This window comes from Pristiophorus japonicus, unplaced genomic scaffold, assembly GCF_044704955.1.
Source record: "Pristiophorus japonicus isolate sPriJap1 unplaced genomic scaffold, sPriJap1.hap1 HAP1_SCAFFOLD_444, whole genome shotgun sequence".
Classification (NCBI taxonomy): domain Eukaryota; kingdom Metazoa; phylum Chordata; class Chondrichthyes; family Pristiophoridae; genus Pristiophorus; species Pristiophorus japonicus.
Window position 1 is genome coordinate 92,054 of NW_027254346.1, and position 20,854 is coordinate 112,907.

Genomic DNA, 20,854 nt, shown 5'->3' on the forward strand with positions numbered 1-20,854 from the left:
GAGCAGATCCGCTGCGAGGAAGTTTCAAACCTGCCCGGGTAAACAAAGGCAGTGCCCAACATTAAAATTCTCAAATCGCAGACCCTGCACTATGTGTTAAATCTCCTCAATGACCATTGCACTGCAAATTTATCAAATCGCAAAGAATCGCAGCCATCAGCAAAATAATCTAACACCTCCGATATTTACCTGTTATATAACATAGACACATAGAAAATAGGTGCAGGAGTAGGCCATTCGACCCTTCGAGCCTGCACCACCATTCAATAAGATCATTGCTGATCATTCCCTCAGTACCCCTTTCCTGCTTTCTCTCCATACACCTTGATCACTTTAGCCGTAAGGGCCATATCTAACTCCCTCTTGAATATATCCAATGAACTGGCATCAACAACACACTGCGTTAGTGAATTCCACAGGTTAACAACTCTCTGAGTGAAGAAGTTTCTCCTCATCTCAGCCCTAAATGGGTTACCGCTTATCCTTAGTCGCTGACCGCTGGTTTTGGACTTCCCCAACATCAGGAACATTCTTCCCGCATCTAACTTGTCCAGTCCCGTCAGAATTTTATATGTTTCTATGAGATCCCCATCATCCTTCTAAACCCGTGTGAATAAAGTCCCAGGTGATCCAGTCTCTCCTCATATGTCAGTCCTGTCATCCCTGGAATCAGTCTGTTGAACCTACGCTGCACTCCCTCAATAGCAAGAACGACCTTCCTCAGATTAGGAGCCGAAATCTGAAGGCAATATTCCAGGTGACGCGTCAATAAGGCCCTGTACAACAGCAGTAAGGCCTCCCTGCTCCTGTACACAAATCCCGTAGCTATGAAGGCCAACAACCATTTGCCTTCTTCACCGCCTGCTGTACCTGCATGCCAACTTTCAATGAATGATGTACCATGACACCCAGGTCCCGTTGCCCCTCCCCTTGTCCTCATCTGCCGCCATTCAGATAATATTCTGCCTTCGTGTTTTTGCCACCAGAGTGGATAACCTCACATTTAGCCACATAATACTGCATCTGCCATGCATTTGCCGACAGAGCTAACCTGTCCAAGTCAACCAGCAGCTCTTAGCATCCTCCTCACAGCTCACACCGCCCACCCAGATTAGTGCCTCTGGAAACCTGGAGACATTACACTCAATTTCTTCATCTAAATCATTGACGTATAATTTAAATAGCTGGGATCCCAGCAATGCAACCTGCGGCACCCGACTAGTCACTGCCTGCCATTCAGAAAATGACCTGTTTTTCCAGACACTCTGCTTCCTATCTTCCAACCAGTTATCTATCTACATCAGTACCTTACCCCCAATACCATCTGCTTTAATTTTGCACACCAATATCTTGTGTGGGACCTTGTCAAAAGACTTTTGAAAGTCCAGAAACACCACATCCACTGGTTCCCCCTTGTGCACTCTACTAGTTACATCCTCAAAAATCCCAGAAGGTTTGTCAAGCATAATTTCCTTTTCATAAATCCATGCTGACTTGGACCGATCATGCAACTGCTTTCCAAATGCCCTGCTATTTCATCTTTAAGTATTGATTCCAATAATTTCCCCACTAATGATGTCAGGTTAACCGGTCTATAATTTCTTGTTTTTTCTCTCCCTCATGTTTTAAATAGAAGCATTAGATTAGCTACCCTCCAATCTTTAGAACTGATCCAGAGTCGCTAGACTGCTGGAAAATTATCACTAATGCATCCACTATTTCTCGGGCCACTTACTTAAGTAATCTGGGATGCAGACTATCAGGTCCCGGGGATTTATCGGCCTCCTTCTCGCTAGACCCTCGGTCCCCTCGTATTTCTGGAAGTTTATTTGAATCTTCCTTCTTGAAGATATGATGACATGATGAGAACAGTTGCATTTCAACTTTGCTTGTAATTCATATCTGATGCGATGTGAAATCCAGCACATCGATTTGTGGTACCTTTTTTTTATCCACAGGTACAGAGATGAGAATCTATTTCCCTGTTATGAATGTACCTGACGCTGAGCTGGCAGCTTTCCAGCAGAAAAGGCTCTCCCTGCAGCTATTACTGGTGGGATTAAATCTTTTTTTATTTTCAGCAAAATAAAGACTGAGTTTCGTTTAAGTTCTCATTCCCTGAGACATTAAGTACATAAGAACATAAGAATTAAGAGCGGTAGTTGGTCACACGGCCCATCGAGGCTGCTCCTCCATTAAATATTATGGCTGATCATCGAATTCAAACCCACTTTCCCGCCCGATCCCCATAATCCTTCATTCTCTTACAGTCCAAACATTACTTTTCTAAAGCTGTTTTAAATAACTGTTCCAGCATAGCACAGATTTGAATCTTCATTACTGAACCTGACTGTCGCGGGTAAACAGGTCAGGTTAACTGTCGTAGTCTGATCCAAATCCCGTAGAGTTGTCCAGTCAGGGAGTTTGAAGATTGAATGGATATTTATTAAATTATTGGATTGCTCTGAGTGGTCATCCTACATATCTCTGTTGAACTATATTCTATTCCATTGTAACCATGAAACTGAATAAAGTTTCACACTGCTGTGCCCAGCAGACTGGCACTAATAGGATAATGTAACCTGAGCGGCTCAGTGCAGATTCCCTTTGTGTGCAAATCAGGCATTCAGTCAAGCGATCAACAGCTGTCCATGAAGGATACAAAGCACCACTTCTCACGGAGAATGCAGCCAGATTTGATGGATATTAGAACTCATGATGGTTTCTACCTTACACAATCAACTCTGTGGTCAGTCAATGTCTCAGAACAATCTCTAACTGTGTAAATATGTATCTATGGTATGACAGTTTCTGTCCCGTCTGTTTGTGGGTTCTGCCCGATTTTTCTGAGCTGTTTCTTACACAGGCCAAGCGCTGGCATCATATTCGGGTGGTGGATAAATAACATCTGTTGGGTTCAGTGAAGGTCACTTGATCAGTTTCTGGTTGACGGGTCAGTTTACATGTGTTGGGTTCTGTGAGGGTCACTTGGTCAGTTTCTGGGTCATGGGTTAGTTTACTTGTGTTGGGTTATATGATGGTCACTTGGTCAGTTTCTGGGTGATGGGTCAGTTTACTTGTGTTGGGATATGTGATGGTCACTTGGTCATTTTCTGGGGGATGGGTCTGTTTATTTGTGTTGAGGTATGTGAGGGTCATTTGGTCAGTTTCTGGGGGATGGGTCAGTTTACATGTGTTGGGTTATGTGATGGTCACTTGGTCAGTTTCTGGGGGATGGGTCTGTTTACATGTTTTGGAGTATGTGATGGTCGATTGGTCAGTTTTTGTGTGATGGGTCAGTTTACTTGTGTTGGCTAATGTGAGGGTCACTTGTTCAGTTTCTGCGTGATGGGTCAGTTTACATGTGTTCAGTAATCTGATGGTAACTTGGTCACATTCTGGGGGAATGGGTCTGTTTACATGTGATGCGTTATGTGATGGTCATTTGGTCAGTTTCTGGGGGATAGTCAATGTCAAACATTTAAAGTTCAAATGGATGAGCATCAAAAATTGTACATCCCTGTCTGGAGTTAAAATAAAACGGGGAAAGAGGCTCAACTTTGGCGAACAAGGGAAATTAAGGATAGTGTTAAATCCAAGGAAGAGGCATAATAATTTATCAGAAAAAGCAGTCAACCTGAGGACTGGGAGAAATTTAGAATTCAGCAGAGGAGGACAAAGGTTTTAATTGGGAATGGGAAAATAGAATATGAGAGGAAGCTTGCTGGGAACATAAAAACTGATTTCAAAATTCTATAGATAAGTGAATAGAAAAAATAGTGAAGACAAACGTAGGTCCATTGCAGTCAAATTCAGGTGCATTTATAATGGGGATAAAAGAAATGGCAGACCAGTGGAAAAAATACTTTGGTTCTGTCTTCAAGAAAGAATACTCAAATAATCTTCCAGAAATACTCGAGGAACTAGGGTCTAGAGTGAAGGGGGAACTGAAGGAAATCTGTATTAGGCAGGAAATTGTGTTAGGGTAATTGATGGTATTGAAGGCCAATAAATCCCCAAGGCCTGATAGTCTGCATCCCAGAGTACTTAAGAAAGTGGCCCTAGTAATAATGGAAACATTGGTGATCATTTTCCAACAGTCTATAGAATCTGGATCAGTTCCTATGTACTGAACGGTAGCTAATGTAATACCTTTTTAAAAAAATTATGGAGAGAGAAAACGGGTAATTATAAACTGGTTAGGCTGGCATCAGTAGTGGGGAAAACTTTGGAATCATTTGTTCAAGATGAAATTGCAGCGCATTTGGATTGCAGTGACAGGATCGTTCCAATTCAGCATGGAATTATGAAAGGGAAATCATGCTTGACAAATCTTCTGGAATTTTTTGAGGATGTAACTAGTAGAGTGGACAAGGGAGAACCAGTGGACGTGTTGTATTTGGACTTTCAAAAGGCTTTTGACAAAGTCCCACACAAGAGACTGGTGTTCAAAATTAAAGCACATGGTATTGGGGGTAAGGTACTGATGTAGATAGAGAACTGGTTGGCAGACAGGAAGCAGAATGTCGAGATAAACGCGTCATTTTCAGAATGGCAGGCAGTGACTAGTTGGGTGCCACAAGTTTCAGTGCTGGGACCCCAGCTATTTACAATATACATCAATGATTTAGATGAAGAAATTGAGTGTAATATCTCCAAGTTTGCAGATGACACTAAACTGGGTGGCAGTGTGAGCTGGGAGGAGGACGCTTAGAGGTTGCTGGGTGAGTGGGCAGGTTATATGAGTGGGCAAATGCATGGCAGATGCAGTATAATGTGGATAAATGTGAGGTTATCTTCTTTGGTGGCAAAAACGCGAAGACAGAATAATATCTGAATGGCAGAAGATTAGGAAAATGTGAGGTGCAACGACATCTGGGTGTCATGGTACATCAGTCATTGAAAGTTGGCATGTAGATACAGCAGACGGTGAAGAAGGCAAATGGTATGTTGGCCTTCATAGCTAGGGGATTTGAGGATAGGAGCAGGCTGGTCTTAATGCAATAGTACAGGGCCTTGGTGAAGCTTCACCTGGGATATTGTGTTTAGTTTTGTTCCCCTAATCTGAGGAAGGATGTTCTTGCTATTGAGGGAGTGCAGCGAAGGTTCACCAGACTGATTCCCCGGATGGCTGGACTGACATTTTATGAGCAACTGGATCGATATTGCCTGTATTCACTGGAGTTTAGAAGGATTAGAGGGGATCACAAAGAAAGATAAAAACATTCTGAGGCGACTGGACAGGTTAGATGCAGGTAGAATCTTTCCGATGTTGGAGAATTCCAGAACTAGGGGACACAGACTAAGGATAAGCAGTAAGCCATTTAGGACTGAGATGAGGAGATCTTCTTTCATCAGAGAGTTATTATCCTCAGGAATTCCCTACCGCAGAGAGTTGTTGAGTCCAGTTCATGGATATGTTCAAGAGGGAATTAGATAAGGCCCGTACGGCTAAAGGGATCAAGGGGTATGGAGCGAAAGCAGGAAAGGGGTACCGAGATGAATGATCAGCCATGATCTTATTGAATGGTGGTGCAGGCTCGAAGGGCCGAATGGCCGACTCCTGCACCTATTTTCTTTGTTTCTATGGACTGGTTTGGAAAATGTAGATTGTCTGTGCCAATGGATTAAATGCTGTATTTCATAAAATCATAGAAATTTACTGCACAGAAGGATCCCATTTCGTGCCATCTTGTCCGCGTCGGCCGAACAGGAGCACTCCAGCCTAATCCCATTTTGCAGCTCTTTGTCCGTATCCTTGTTACGGCATTATTGCACATCCAATAATTTTTGCAACGTGGTGGTGTTTTCTGCCTCTCCCATCCTTTCAGGCCGTGAGCTCTAGAACACTGTCACCATCTGGAAGACTATATTTCCCGTCATATCTCCTCTAATACTCCACCTAATTACTTTCAATCTATGCTGTCTGGATGTTGATCCCTCTGACAAGGGAAACAGGTCCTTTCTATCCACTCTGTCCAGGACCTTCATATTTGTAGAGACCTCAATCAATTCTCCCCTCAGCCTCCTCTGTTCCAAAGTACAAAGACCCAGCATCAACAATCTTATCTCATGGCTAACATTCTTGGACATCTCTTCTACTCTTTTCTAGTGCAATCACATCTGTCCTGTGATGTGGGGACCAGAGTTTTATTCAGTTCAGTCTTAACTACCGTGCTCTTGTATTCAATGCCTGGACTAATAAAGGCAAGTATCCCATATGCCTTCTTAAACAACTGAACTACCTGGGCTGCTTCCTTAAGGGGTCAGTGGAACTGAACTTCAAGTTCATAAGAAGAACAGAAGAACATAGAAATAAGAGCAGGAATCGGCCGATTGGCACGTCGAGCCTACTCTACCATTGAATAAGATCATGGCTGATCTCACAATGCACTCAGCTCCAGTTCCGTGCCCACTCCCCAGAACCCTTTATGCCCGTTTCGCTCAAATATTTGTCTATCTCCGCCTTAAATATATTCAATGACCAGCCTGCACTGTTTTCTGGAGCAGAGAAAACAACAGATTTGTTCCCTTTATCCTTTTGTTCCACTAAACTTCTCAGTGTCCTAAATTGAATGTGTATTCCCTTACATTGTTAGACCTCCCCAAATGCATTACCTCTTATTTCTCTGGAGTGAATACCATTTGCTACTGTTCTGCCAACCAGACAGTTACATTGATATGTACCTGCCGTCCGCAGCTTTCTTCTTAATTTTCAACCATGCAACCTATTTTAGTGTCATCTCCAAACTTCGTAATCCTACCGCCAACATTCAAGTCCATATCATTGAATTACATCATAAAAAGCAAGAAACCCAAAACTGAGCCCTGCGCAACCCCACTGGATACAGATTTTGCGGAACACCAATCAACCTTTGCTCTTTGCTTCCTGTCTCTGAGCGAATTTTGGATCCATCTTGCCACTTTTCCATGAATCCCTTTGGCAGTTACTATCGTGACCAGTCTGCCATATGGGACATTATGAAAAGCTTTGCTAAAATCCATATAAACCACATCATACGCGCTGCCCTCCTCGCCCCTCCAGGTAACCTCCTCGAAAAATGCAATCAAGTTTGCATTTCAGAAATCTATGATGTCTTTCCTTGATTTAATCCATGTCTTTCCAAATTAATATTTATACTTTTCATCATGTTTTTTCCAATAATTATCCAACCACTGAGACCAAGCTATAATTACTCGGTGTATCGCTTTCTCCCTTTTTCAACAAGGGTACAACTTTAGCAGTCCTCCGCACCCTTGGCACCACAGCGTAAGCCAGAGAGTACTGCAAACTGAGGGTCAGAGCATCTGTAATTTGCTCTCTTGCTTCTCTTAAAAGCCTGGGATACATTTAGAAACATAGAAACAGAAACATAGAAAATAGCTGCAAGAGTAGGCCATGCGGCCCTTCGAGTCTGCACCGCCATTCAATAAGATCATGGCTGATCATTCCCTCAGTAACCCTTTCCTGCTTTCTCTCCATATCTCTTGATCCCCTTAACCGTAATGGCCATATCTATCTCCCTCTTCAATATATCCAATGAACTGGCATCAACAACTCTCTGCGGCAGGTAATTTCACCAGGTAACCACTCTCTGAGTCAAGAAGCTTCTCCTTATCGCATTCCTAAATGGCATACCCCTTATCATAAGACTGTACCATGGTATGGACTTCCCCAACATCGGGAACAATCTATCCGCATCTAACCTGTCCAGTCCCGTCACAATTTTATACGTTTCTTTGAGATCCCCTCTCATCCTTCGAAACGCCAATGTATAAAGGCCCAGTTGATCCAGTACCTCCTCATATGTCATTCCAGCCATCCCGGCAATCAGTCTGGTGAACATTCGCTGCACTCCCTCAATACCAAGAACGTCCTTCCTCAGATTAGTAGATCAAAACTGAACACAATATTCCAGGTGAGGTCTCACCAAGGCCCTGTACACCTGCAGTACGACCTGCCTGCTCCTATACACAAATCACCGAGCTATGAAGGCCAATATGCCATTGGCCTTCTTCACCACCTGCTGTTCCTGCATGCCATCTTTCAATGACTGATGTACAATGACACCCAGGTGTCGTTGCACCTCCCTTTTCATAAACTGCTGCCATTTGGATAATATTCTGTCTTCGTGTTTTTGCAACCATCGTGGATAACCTCACGTGTATCCACATTTACTGCATCTGCCATGCATTTGCCCACTCAGATAACCTGTCCAAGTCAACCTGCAGCCTTTTGCGTCCCCCTCACAGCTCACACCACCACACAGTTTAGTGTCATCTGCAAACTTGTAGATATTCCACTCAATTCATTCATCTGAATCATTGATGTATATTGTAAAGAGCTGGGGTCCCAGCACTGAGCCCTGTGAAACTCCACCCGTCACTGCCTGCCATTCTGAATAGAACCCGTTTATCCCGACTCTCTGCTTCCTGTCTGCCAAACAGTTCTCTAACCACGTCAGTACATTACCCCCAATACCATGTGCTTTGGTTTTGCACACCAACCTCTTGTGTGGGACCTTGTCAAAAGCCTTTTGAACGTCCAAATACACCACATCCACTGGTTGTCCCTTGTCCACTCTACCCGTTACATTCTCAAAAAATTCTAGAAGATTTTTAGGCATGATTTACCTTTCATAAATCCATGCTGACTTGGACCGATCCTGTCACTGCTTTCCAAATGCGCTATTATTTCATCTTTATAATAATTGATTACGATATTTTCCAAACTACTGATGTCAGGCTAACCTGTCTATAATTACCCCTTTTCACTCTCCCTCCTTTCTTAAAAACAGTTGTTTCTATAATTATCCTTCAGTCCATAGGAACTGATCCAGATTCACTAGACTGTTGGAAAATGATCACCAATGCATCCACTATTTCTAGGACTACATCTTGAAGTTCCCTGGGAGGCATACTATCAGGCCCCTGGGAAATATCGGCCTTCAATCCCATCAATTTCCCTAACACCATTTCCCACCTAATAAGGATTTCCTTCAGACCCTCCTTCTCACTATATCCTGAGTCCCCCAGTATTTCCGGAAGTTTATTTGTGTCTTCCTACGTCAAGACAGAACCAAATTATTTATTCAACTGGTCTGCCATTTTTTTTGTTCCCCATTATACATTCACCTGAATCTGACTGCAAGGGACCGACGTGTCTTCACAAATCTTTTTCTCTTCACATATCTATAGAAGTTTTTGCAGTTAGTTTTAAGGTTCTCTGAAGCTTCCTCTCATACACTAGTTTCCCCCTCCAAATTAAACCCTTTGTCCTCTTCTGCTGAATTATAAAATTATCCCTGTCCTCAGGTTTGCTGCATTTTCTGCCAATTTATATGCATTTTCCTTGGATTTAACACTTTCCTTTGTTTCCCTTGTTAGCCACGGTTGAGCGACCTTCCCCGTTTTATTTTTACTCCAGAGAATGAACGTTGTATCCAGAATATATTTTTTCTGTAAGTTAGCCAATCATCTGTGAATGTATATTACCCCCAGCCGCATGAATTTTTATCTTGTGCAGGCACCTTGTTAAATGCCTGCTGGTAGTCCAAATGCACCACTTCCACTTGCTCCCCTTTATCCACCCTATACGTTTCTTCCTAAAATAATTCCAGCAAATTGGTCAAACATGAATTCCCCTTCCCAAATCCATGCTAACCGTGCCTGACTGCATTATGCTTTTCCACATGTCCTGCTATTGCTGATTTAATAATGGATTCCAACATTTTCCCAACCACAGATGTTATGCTAACTGGTCTATACGTCCCTGCTTCTTTTTCTGCCTCCTTTTTTAAATAGAGGCGTTAGTGTTTCCAGTTTTCCAATCTGCTGGGATTTCCCCAGAATCCAAGAAAGTTTGTTACATTACAACCAGGGTATCCAGTATCCCTGCCCCGAATTCTCTGCTGACCCTCGGATGCAAGCCATCAGGTCCAGTTGATTTTTCCGCATTTAGTTCCATTATTTGACTAGTACCACCTATTTAGTGATTGTGATTGTGTTAAGTCCCACCCCCACCCCACCCTATAGCCCCTTGACTATTCACTGTTGGGATATTTTTAGTGTCCTCTACCATAAAGACTGATGCAAAATATTTGTTCAAATTTTCTGCCATCTCCATGTTATTCATCATTAATTCCCGATCTCGTCCTCTCATCGATTAAAATTTACTTTAGCCACTCTTTTCCTTTTTATATACCTGCAGAGACTCTTGCTATCTGTTCTTTTGTATTTCCTGCTAGTTTAATTTCATAGTGTATCCTGCCTTTCCTTGTTTACCTGCCTTTGTTTCAACCATGTCTAAGTTATAGCTATAATACCGGACTCCAAATTTTCTATCTGTGCTCTCAGCTCATCTGCCTTATTCCTTTTAGTACATCCATTGATGTATATAACAGTTACTTTTGTTTATTTTCCAGCCCGTGCTTCCTCTGTTTTCTAAATTCACTTTCTAGTTTTCTTCAGGCCAATTCAATATTCGCTTCACTCCCCACTGATTCTATTTTCAGCTTCTCCTCCCCCTGGGTTGTGTAGTAACTCGTGGCTATCTGTGCCCAAGTCAAACCTTTCTGCTTCTGTGCAGTAGCTGTCTGGATTGTGTAGTCGCACACTGGGCCTGTTTGTCTCTGCCGATTCGCTGTCTGCTTTATGTAGTAGCTGTCAATGGCCAAATAGGACCTGTCTGGGTCTGTGTACTAGCCCTGTGTTTCTGTGTAGTAGCTGGCTGGTTTGTGTAGTTGATAGCTGCCCCGATTTGCACCTGCTGCGGCTATGGAATAGATGTCTTGGTCAGTGAGGTAGTGGCCTGGGCCCGAGTAGGATCTGTGAGGATCTGTGTAGTAGTTGTCTGGGTCAGTTAATTGCTGTCTATTTTGTGTAAGACATGTCTGTGTCTATGTGTTAGTTGGCTGGGACGATGTAGTTATTGTGTGGATCTGTGAAGTAGCTTTGTCTGTTGTGCATTAGCTGTCTGGTTCCGAGTAGGAGCAATCTGGATTAAGTACTTGTTGTTTGATTCTGTATAGTAGCAATATGGGTTGTTTATTAGTTGCCTGGGTCTGTGTAGCTGTCTGGATCTGTGTGGTGGTTGTCTGTGTTTGTTTCGGGGTTTCCCGTTTGTGTGTCAGCTCTCTGGGAGCCAATAGTAGCGGTCTGTTTTGTGTAGTTTCTGTCTGGGACTGTGTATGAGCTGTCTGTTTATGTGCATTAATTTCTGTTTCTATGCAGTCGCTCTCTGCGCCTCTTAAGAATCTGCCTAAGCCTGTTTGTTGTTGTCTGTGTCTGTGTAGTAGGTCTGTTTGTTTTGTAGTAGCTATCTGGCTGTGTGTAGTAATTTTCTGTGTTGACTTAGAACGTGCTTGGTTTGTCCAGCAGCTATCTGCACCCGAGCAGGAGCTATCTGATCTGTGTCATTGTTATCTGCATTTGGGCATTAGTTCTTTGGGTCTGTATCCTAGTTGTATGGGTTGTGTAGTAGCTGCCTGGGTCCGAGTCGGACCTGTGTGAGATTGTTAAGTATCGGTATCGATCTGTTTAGTAACTGACTCTTTTTTGTAGGAGCTCTCTCCCGTGTAGTCGATGTCGGGGCCCGATTACGACTTGTGTGGTTCTGTGAAGTAGCTGGTTGTTCTGTTTAGCAGCTGTCTGTGTTGTGTAGGAGCTGCCTGTGTCTGTGTAATTGATGTCTGGATGGTCCAGTTGATGTCTGCGCCCGAGGAGGCCCTGTCTGTGTCTGTGTAGGAACTATATGTTTCTGTGTTGTAGCTCGCTGCCTTGTGTAACAAATGTCTGTTCCCGAATAGGACCTGTCTGGGTATGTGTTGTAGCTGTCTGCCTCCCAGCATGACCTGTCTACGTCTATGTAGCAGCAGACTGTGTCTGTGCAGCAGTTTGTCTTGGTTTGTTTAATAGCTGCCTATATATGTAGCAGCTTCTCGGTCCCAGCGTAGCGGTCTGGTTAGTGCAATATCTCTCAGGGCCGAGTATGTCCTGCCTGGTACTATGTGATAGTTGACATTGTTATGTAGTATCTGTCTGGGCCCCAGTGGGACCTGACTGGGTCTGTGTCGTTACTGCCCGGTCTGTGCAGTAGCTGTCTGCGCCCGTGTAGTACATGTCTCCTTCTGTGTAGTAGCTCTTTGGCTCTGTGTATTAGTTGTATGATTCTGTGCAGTAGCAGTAGGAGCCGTAGAAAGAGCTATCTGTTTGCGGTATAGGAGCGGTCTGGGTCTGTGTAATCGTTGTCTGGGTCTGTGCAGTTGCTGTCTCGGTTGTTTAGAAGATAAGTGTGTCTGTGATGGAGCTGTTTGGGTTGTGTAGTATTGTCTGGGTCTGTGTAAAAGTGGTCTAGGTTATGTATTAGTTCTCTGTATCAGCATATCAGCTGTTGGCATTGTGTAGTAATGTCTGGACACGAGTAGGTTCAGTCAGTGTCTCGGTCTGTCTAGTAGTTTTATGGGTTGTCTTTTAGTCCACATAGGACCTGTCTGGGCCTGTGCAGTAGCTGAATGGTAGGAGTTGGAACTGTTGGGCAAGATTAGGACCTGTCTGGACCAGCAGAGTAGCAGGAGAGTAAGCGATTCTACAGGTACATAAAAAGAAAAAGAGTGGCTTAGATAAATGTAGGTCCCTTAGAGGATCAGCCTCGGGAATTAATAATGGGAAATAGGGTAATGGCAGAGATTTTGAACAAATATATTGTATCGTTCTTCACGGTGGAATAATCTAAAGACATCCGAATAATGGATAATCAAGGGGCTATAGGAAGGGAGGGTATTCAAGTTATCACGTTCACTGAAGAAACTTTTTCAGTAAAATAATGGAACTAATGATGGGCAAGTCTCCTATACCTGATGGATTGCATCCTATGGTCTTAAAAGTTAAGTGTCTGCAGTGATCGTGAATGCATTGGTTGTAATCTACCAAAAGGTCCTTAAATCTGGTGAGGTCCCAGCGCATTAGAAAACCGCAAAGGAGGCATAGAGAAAGCAAGAAACTGTAGACCAGTTAGCCTTACATCTATCGTTGGTAAAATGGTGCACTCCGTGATCTATATTCATGAATTCGATGACGGGACCGATTGTAATGTAGTCAAGTTTGCTGATGATATAAAGATGGGTGGAAAAGCAAATTCTGAAGACTACACGGAAGTCCTGCAAACTGATGTAGATTTATTACTTTATCACTCAAAAATAAGAACCTATATAGGTTGTTCTAGTTGCGTTTAGTTGCTCGTTAGTTCTGTGTAGGAGGTCCTCTGTCAGCAGAGGTCATTCATGCGTCAGCGTGGATGGTCCTGGTTCTGTGTGGATGGTCCCTGGGTCAGTAAACGTGGTCCCGGCTCTGTTTGTGTGGTCCTGGGTCTGTGCGCATGGACCTAGGTCGGTGCGGGTGTCCCTGGGTCAGTGTGGCTGGTCCCTGCGTCTGTGTGGATGGTCCTGGACCTGTGTGCATGGACCAAGGTCGGTGCGGGTGTCCCTGGGTCAGTGTAGGTGGTCCCTGGTTCTATGTGTGTGGTCACTCGGTCTGTGTGGGTGGTCCTGGGCTGTGTAGGTGGTCCTGTGTCAGTATATGTGGTCCCTCGGTCTGTGTGGGTGGACGTGTGTCAGTATAGGTGCTCTTGTATCAGCTTAAGTGTTCCGTGGCTCTGTGTCGGTGGTCCTTGTTCTTTTTGGTTAGTCTTGGGTCAGTATAGGGGCTCCCTGGGTCTGTGTGGTTGGTTCCTGTGTCAGCATTGATGTCCCCTGGGTCTGAGTGAGTGGTCCTTGTTCAGTATAAGTTTACCCTGGATCTGTGTGGCTTGGCCTTGTTCTGTGTGTGAAGTCCTGGGTCAGTTTCGGGGCTACCTGGATCTGCGTTGGTGGTCCCTGGGTCAGTAAAGATGTTCCTGTGTATGTCTGGTTGATCCCTGGATCTGACTGTGTTGTCCTGGTTCAGTATAGGGTCTCCCTGAGTCTGTGCGGGTGGTCATGCGTCAGTATAGGGTCTCCCTGGGTCTGACTGTGTTGTCCTGGTTCAGTATAGGGGCTCCCTGTGTCTGTGCGGTTGGTCCTGGGTCAGTATAGGGGAGCCCTGAGTCTGTACGGGTGTTCCTGTGTCAGTATAGGGGCTCCCTGAGTCTGTGCGGGTGGTCCTGAGTCAGTATAAGGGTTCCCTGAGTCTGTGCTGGTGGTCCAGGGTCAGTACAGGCGCTCCCCGGGTCTATGTGGGTGATACTGTGTGAGTATAGGTGTTGCCGGTGTCTGTAAGTTTGGTCTCGAGTTTGTGTGGGTGTTCCCGAGTTCTGGGTGCTCCCTGGGTCGGACTGGGTTGTCCTGGTTCTGTATAGATGTTCACTGGACCAGTATAGGTGGTCCTTGGGCCTGTCTAGCATGTCCTCAGTCAGTATAGGAGCACCCGCGATCAGTATAGGTTAACACTTTTTTTTAATTTCAAAATATACTTTATTCATATAAAAATTTGTATAGTACATTCAAAAGCAGTTCAGTACATTTAGCTGCGGTCAGCAATACATTACTTTACATTTGGGTGCTGACGGCAGTTCCGTTCGATACATTTCCTTGCTTTTCATTTCAAGTATAGGTTAATATTGCGTCAGTATTGGTGCTCGCTGTGTCTGTGTTGGTCGTCCAGGGTCTGTGTGGATGGTCCATGGGTCTTTGCCAATGGTCCATGGGTTTGTGTTGGTGGCCTACACAATGGTCCACAGTATTAACCTATGGCTCTGTGTCAGTAGTTCATGGGTCTGTGTGGGTGGTCCTGGGTCTGTGTGGGTGGTCCCTGTGTCTGTGTGGGTGGTCCTGAGTCTGTATGGGTGGTCCTGGGTCTGTGTGGGTGGTCCTGAGTCTGGATGGGTGGTCCTGGGTCTGTGTGGGTGGTCCTGGATCTGTATGGGTGGTGTATGGGTCTGTGTGGGTGGTCCTGAGTCTGTATGGGTGGTCCTGGGTCTGTGTGGGTGGTCCTGGGTCTGTGTGGGTGGTCCCTGTGTCTGTGCGGGTGGTCCTGGGTCTGTGTGGGTGGTCCTGAGTCTGTATGGGTGGTCCTGGGTCTGTGTGGGTTGTCCCCGTATCTGTATGGGTGGTCCTGGGTCTGTGTGGGTGGTCCTGGGTCTGTGTGGGTGGTCCCTGTGTCTGTATGGGTGGTCCTGGGTCTGTGTGGGTGGTCCTGGGTCTGTATGGGTGGTGTATGGGTCTGTGTGGGTTGTCCTGGGTCTGTGTGGGTGGTCCTGAGTCTGTGTGGGTGGTCCTGGGTCTGTATGGGTGGTGTATGGGTCTGTGTGGGTGGTCCTGGGACTGTGTGGGTGGTCCTGGGTCTGTGTGGGTGGTCCTGAGTCTGGATGGGTGGTCCTTGGTCTGTGTGGGTGGTCCTGGGTCTGTGTGGGTGGTCCTGGGTCTGTGTGGGTGGTCCTGAGTCTGTATGGGTGGTCCTGGGTCTGTGTGGGTGGTCCTGGGTCTGTGTGGGTGGCCCTGAGTCTGTATGGGTGGTCCTGGGTCTGTGTGGGTGGTCCTGAGTCTGTATGGGTGGTCCTGAGTCTGTGTGGGTGGTCCATGGTCTGTGTCGGTGGTCCTGAGTCTGTATGGGTGGTCCTGGGTCTGTGTGGGTGCTCCCTGGGTCAGTATAGGTGCTTCCTGGGTTTGTGTGGGTGGTCACGTGTGTGAGTTTCAGCTCCCTCGTTCAAGAGTGCTGTTGTCTGTCTCTGTCTCGGACCAGCTAGATCTGTGTAGGAGCTGCTGGTGTATGTGTTGGAGCTGTCTGCGTCTCCAAAATGAGCTGTCTGCCTATTTGTAGGTGCAGCCTAGGTCTGTGTAGAAGTTGTGCCCTTTTGTGTGGGAGTTCCCTCTAACAGTGTAGGGATTGTCTGGGTTTGTGCAGGTGAAGTCTGGATCTCTTGCTATCTTCCCGTCCGTCTCAGCGTTTTTTACCTGCCTGTCATGCAAATCTTTCTCCCAAGTCCATCTGCCTCGCTATCATCCCATTCTGTCTACTCCGTATGTCTCTCTCTCTGTCTCCCCTGTCTCCCTCCTGTATCTCTGTCCCGGTTGTCTCCCCCCCTCTCTGTCTCCCCTCTCTCCCTCCCGTATCTCTGCCCCCATCTCTCTCTCTCTCTCTCTCTCTCTCTCTCTCTCTCTCTCTCTCTCTCTCTCTCTCTCTCTCTCTCTCTCTCTCTCTCTCTCTCTCTCTCTCTCTCTCTCACTGTCTCCCCTGTCTCCCTCCCGCATCTCTATCCCCGATCTGTCTCTCTCCCTCTCACTCTCTCCCCTCTCTCCCTCCTGTATCTCTATCCCAGCCTGTCTCTCTCCCTTCCTCTGTCTGCCCCATCTCCCTCCAGTTTCTGTCCCTGTCTCTGTCTCTCACTCTGTGTCTCCCCTGACTCCATCCCTTATCCTTATCTCTCTCTGTCTCTCTCTCTCGCTCTCTGTCTCACCTCTCTCCCTCCTGTATCACTTTTCCCGTCTGTCTCTCTCTCTCCCTCTCGCTCTCTCTCTCTCCCTCTTACTCTCTCTCCCTCTCTCTCTCTGTCTTCCCCGTTTCACTCCTGTATCTCTGTCCCCGTCTCCCTCACCCTCTCTCTCCCCTCTCTCCCTCCCGTATCTCTGTCCCCATCTCTCTCTCTCTCTCTGTCTCCCCTCTCTCCCTCCCGTATCTCTGTCCCCGTCTCTCTCGCTCTCTCTCTCTCTCACTGTCTCCGCTCTCTCCCTCCTGTATCTGTGACCCCGTCTCGCTCTCTCTCTCTCACTGTCTCCCCTCTCTCCCTCCTGTATCTCTGTCCCCGTCTTTCTCCCTCTCTCCCTCTATCTCCCCTCTCTCCCTCCCGTAATCTGTCCCCGTCTGTCTCTCTGTCTCTCTCTCACTCTCTCTCTCTGTCTCTTTCTCTCTCTCATTTTCTCCCCTCTCTCCCTCCCGTATTCCTGTCCCCGTCACTCTCTCTCTCTCTCTCTGTCTCCCATCTCTCCCTCCCGTAACTCTGTCCCCGTCTGTCTCTCTGTCTCTCTCTCTCTCTCTCTCCAACTCTCTCTCACTGTCTCCCCTCTCTCCCTCCCGTATCTCTGTCCCCGTCTGTCTCTCTCTCTCTCTCTCTCTCTCTCTCTCTCTCTCTCTCTCTCTCTCTCTCTCTCTCTCTCTCTCTCTCTCTCTCTCCATCTCTCTGTCTCCCCTCTCTCCCTTCCGTATCTCTGTCCCCGTCTCTCTCTCTCTCTCTCCCTCTCTCTGTCTCCCCTCTCTCCCTTCCGTATCTCTGTCCCCGTCTCTCTCTCTCTCTCTCCCTCTCTCTGTCTCCCCTCTCTCCCTTACGTATCTGTGTCCCCGTCTCTCTCTCTCTCTCTCTCACTGTCTCCCCTCTCTCCCTCCCGTATCTCTGGCACCGTCTCTCTCTCTCCCTCTCTCTCACTGTCTCCCCTCTCTCGCTCCCCTACCTCTGTTCCGTCTCTCTCTCTCTCTCCCTCTCTCTGTCTCCCCTCTCTCCCTTCCGTATCACTGTCCCTGTCTCTCTCCCTCGCTCTCTCTGTCTCTCTCTCTCTCACTGTCTCCCCTCTCTCCTTTCTCCTTTCCGTATCTCTGTCCCCGTCTCTCTCTCTCTCTCTCTCTCACTGTCTCCCCTCTCTCCCTCCCGTATCTCTGTCCCCATCTTTCTCTCTCTCTCTTTCTCTCTGTCTCCCTCCCGGATCTCTCTCCCCATCTGTCCCTCTCTCTCTCTCTCTCTCTGTCTCTCTGTCTCCCTCCGGGATCTCTCTCCCCGTCTCCCTCTATCTCTCTCTCTGTGACATATCTCTGTCTCTCACTTCCCTTCTATCTGTCTCGACCCCGTCTAATCTCTTTCTGCCACGTACCGTCTCACTCTCTCTCTGTCTGCCTTCCATGTGTCTCGCCTGTCTGCCGCCTCTCTCTCTTTGTCCCCACCATCTGTCTCGCCTCAGTCTGACTCTGTCCGTCCCTCTCCCCGTTGGTGTTTCTGAAACCTCCCTCTCTCCCACGTTCTAACGTATGCACATAAAAACATAAGAAATAGGAGCAGGACTAGGCCAAATGTCGAAGTGGCCTACTCCTGGACCTATTTCTCATGTTTATATTTAGACCCTCGAGCCAGCTCCGCCATTCAATAAGATCATGGACGTAGCTCCACTTCCCTGCCGGCTCCGCTTAACCCTTGACTCTATCTCTCTCTCTTTGTCCCCATGTCTGCCTCACCATCAGGCCACTCGGTTTGTTTATGCTGCATCAGTCACCCTGTATTTAACTCTCTGTCCGTCTGTCTAACTGTCTCTCTCTCTGTTTCCACTGTCTCTCTTTCGTCAGGTCACTTTCTCTCTCTGTCGTCTCCCATCCGCCCCGCTCCCCCCTTTCATCTGTTTCTCTTCCGTCTGTTTCCCGAGTCTGTGTCTTTCTTTCTCTGTCTCTCCAGCATATGGATCACTACATTTATATCTCTAACTAGCTCTCAACAAAACCCCGTCTAGCTTTCTATCTGTTTCAAAAAACTTTAGGCAGTGCTCAAAATGTCGTCTCACCAACTGCCCTGTGCAGTTGCAGAAGGACCTCCCTACATTTATACTTCATTCCCCTTGCAATAAAGGCAAATATTTCATTTGCCTTGCTAATTACTTGCTGTACCTGCATACTCACTATATGTGTTTCATGTACAATACCCAGATTCCCCTTCACCGCAAAATGTTGTACTCTCGCCCTATTCAAATGATAGTTAGATTTTTTTATTTTCCCTACCAAAGTGGATAACTTCACATTTTCCCACATTATATTCCATCCGCCCAATTATTGCCTACTCAATTAGTCTATTGATATACCTTTGCAGATTATTTACATCCTCCTCACAACTTGTTTTCCCACATATCTTTGCATTGTCAACAAATTTGGTTAAATTCCACTCGTTCCTTTCATCCAAGTCATTAATATAGAATGTAAATAGTAGGCCCCAGCAATGATCCCGGGGACACCCCGCTAGTTACAGTTTGCCAACTTGAAAATGACCCATTTATCCCGAATCTGTTTTCTGTTCGTTAGCAATTCCTTTTCCATGTTAATATATTACCCCCGAACCCATTACCTTTATCTTGTGCAGTAACCTTTTATAATGTGGCAACTTATCGAATGTCCTTTGCAAAGTCATCTCCATGACATCTACTGGTTCCACTTTATCCACCCTGCTCGGTTCATCCTCAAAGATCTGCAAAAAATTTGTCACACGTGATTTCTCGTTCTAAAACCATGCTGATTTGCTCGACTCTATGATCATTTTCTTATTGTCCTGCTACAACTTCCTTAATACCGGAATCTAGCACTATCCCAACGGCCGAAGTTATGTTAACTGGTCTATAGTTTCCTGTTTACTATCTCACTCCTTCCTTAAATAGGGTAGTTACTTTTGCGGTTTTCGAATCAGTTGGGATCTCTCCAGAATCCAGGGAATTTTAGTAAATTACAACCAAATCATCCACTATCTCTGTATCCAATTCATTTCACACTCACGGATGCAGGCCATCAAATGCAGAGGTGTTTTGTTCCTTTTGTCCCATTAGTTTGCCTAGTACTTTGTGTCTAGTGATAGTGATTGTTGTAAGGCCCACACACCCCATTAGCCCCTTGATTATTAATTATTGGGATTCCTTCTACTATGAAGACTGATGTAAAATGTTTGGTCAGATAATCTGCCAATTACCTGTTTCCCATTATTATTTCCACATCCTCATAGTCTCAGGGATAAAGGTTTACATTAGCTACTCTGATCATTTTGATATACCGGTAGGGATTCTTACTGGCTATTTTTATATTTATTCCCAGTTTAACCTCATAATTTTTCTTCTCTCTCGTTGTTAATTTTAATCGTCCTTTCCTGATTTCTAAAGATTTCCCAATCCTTTGGCCTTCCACTGTACTTCACAACATCGTATGCCTTTGTTTTAAATGTGGTACCATCCTTTACTTCCTCAGCTGGCCAGGGATAGTTCGTCCTTCTCGTGGAGACTTTCCTTCTCACACCAAAGCTGGGAAAGGAATTCACAAATCTATGAGAATAAAGAATTGTTAATAATATACTTGTTAATTCATTTCAAGAAAACATTTACGTCAAATAAATTACACTGAAACATATGTTAAACCGATTGATAATGTCTCATAAAGAATAAGGTTTTGTCCTGTTAGTGAAACACACCTGGCCATCTTAAGGTGAAACATACATTTGGCAATCTGCAGGTGGCACATGGCCATCTGAACGTGATACAAACATTGACATCTATAGGTCTCACACACATAGACATCTGTAGGTGACACACACATGGATATCTATTGGTGAAGCACAAATAGCCTCCCCGGTTTGAAAAGCCACTTTAGGACATTCTGAGCCAGAGAATGGCACTAAATCAATCCACTTTATTACAATTATTTCAGCATTACAAATTGACTCTCCCAAACCACGATAATTCCTGAAGAAATGGATCCAAATTCAAGTCATCATTAATGTTCCATTCAAAATGATCAGTAATGAATGAAGAACACAGTTTGCAAAACTACTTGTGCTGCACAAATATCTTGGGTAAAAATAAATAATATTTCCAGGTTACACTGAGAAAAATGCAGTGCCGGGGCCAGACGCTCATTATCCGCAATGTGACCCATGGAACACAGAGGGAGATCAGAGGCTTAACATTGTTATCCGCATGTGGAATATAGTCTATGTAAATTGTAAAACACAACTGAAGGTTTTCGGTTAGGTTGGGTGCAATTTACTATCACGGATGCCTTTTAGATGGAACAACAGCAAATTCCTCTGAAGGATTTGGAATTCGAAGCAAGAACAGGAATGTCCATGAAAGTTCACAGAAGGACAGTGTGTGTCTGA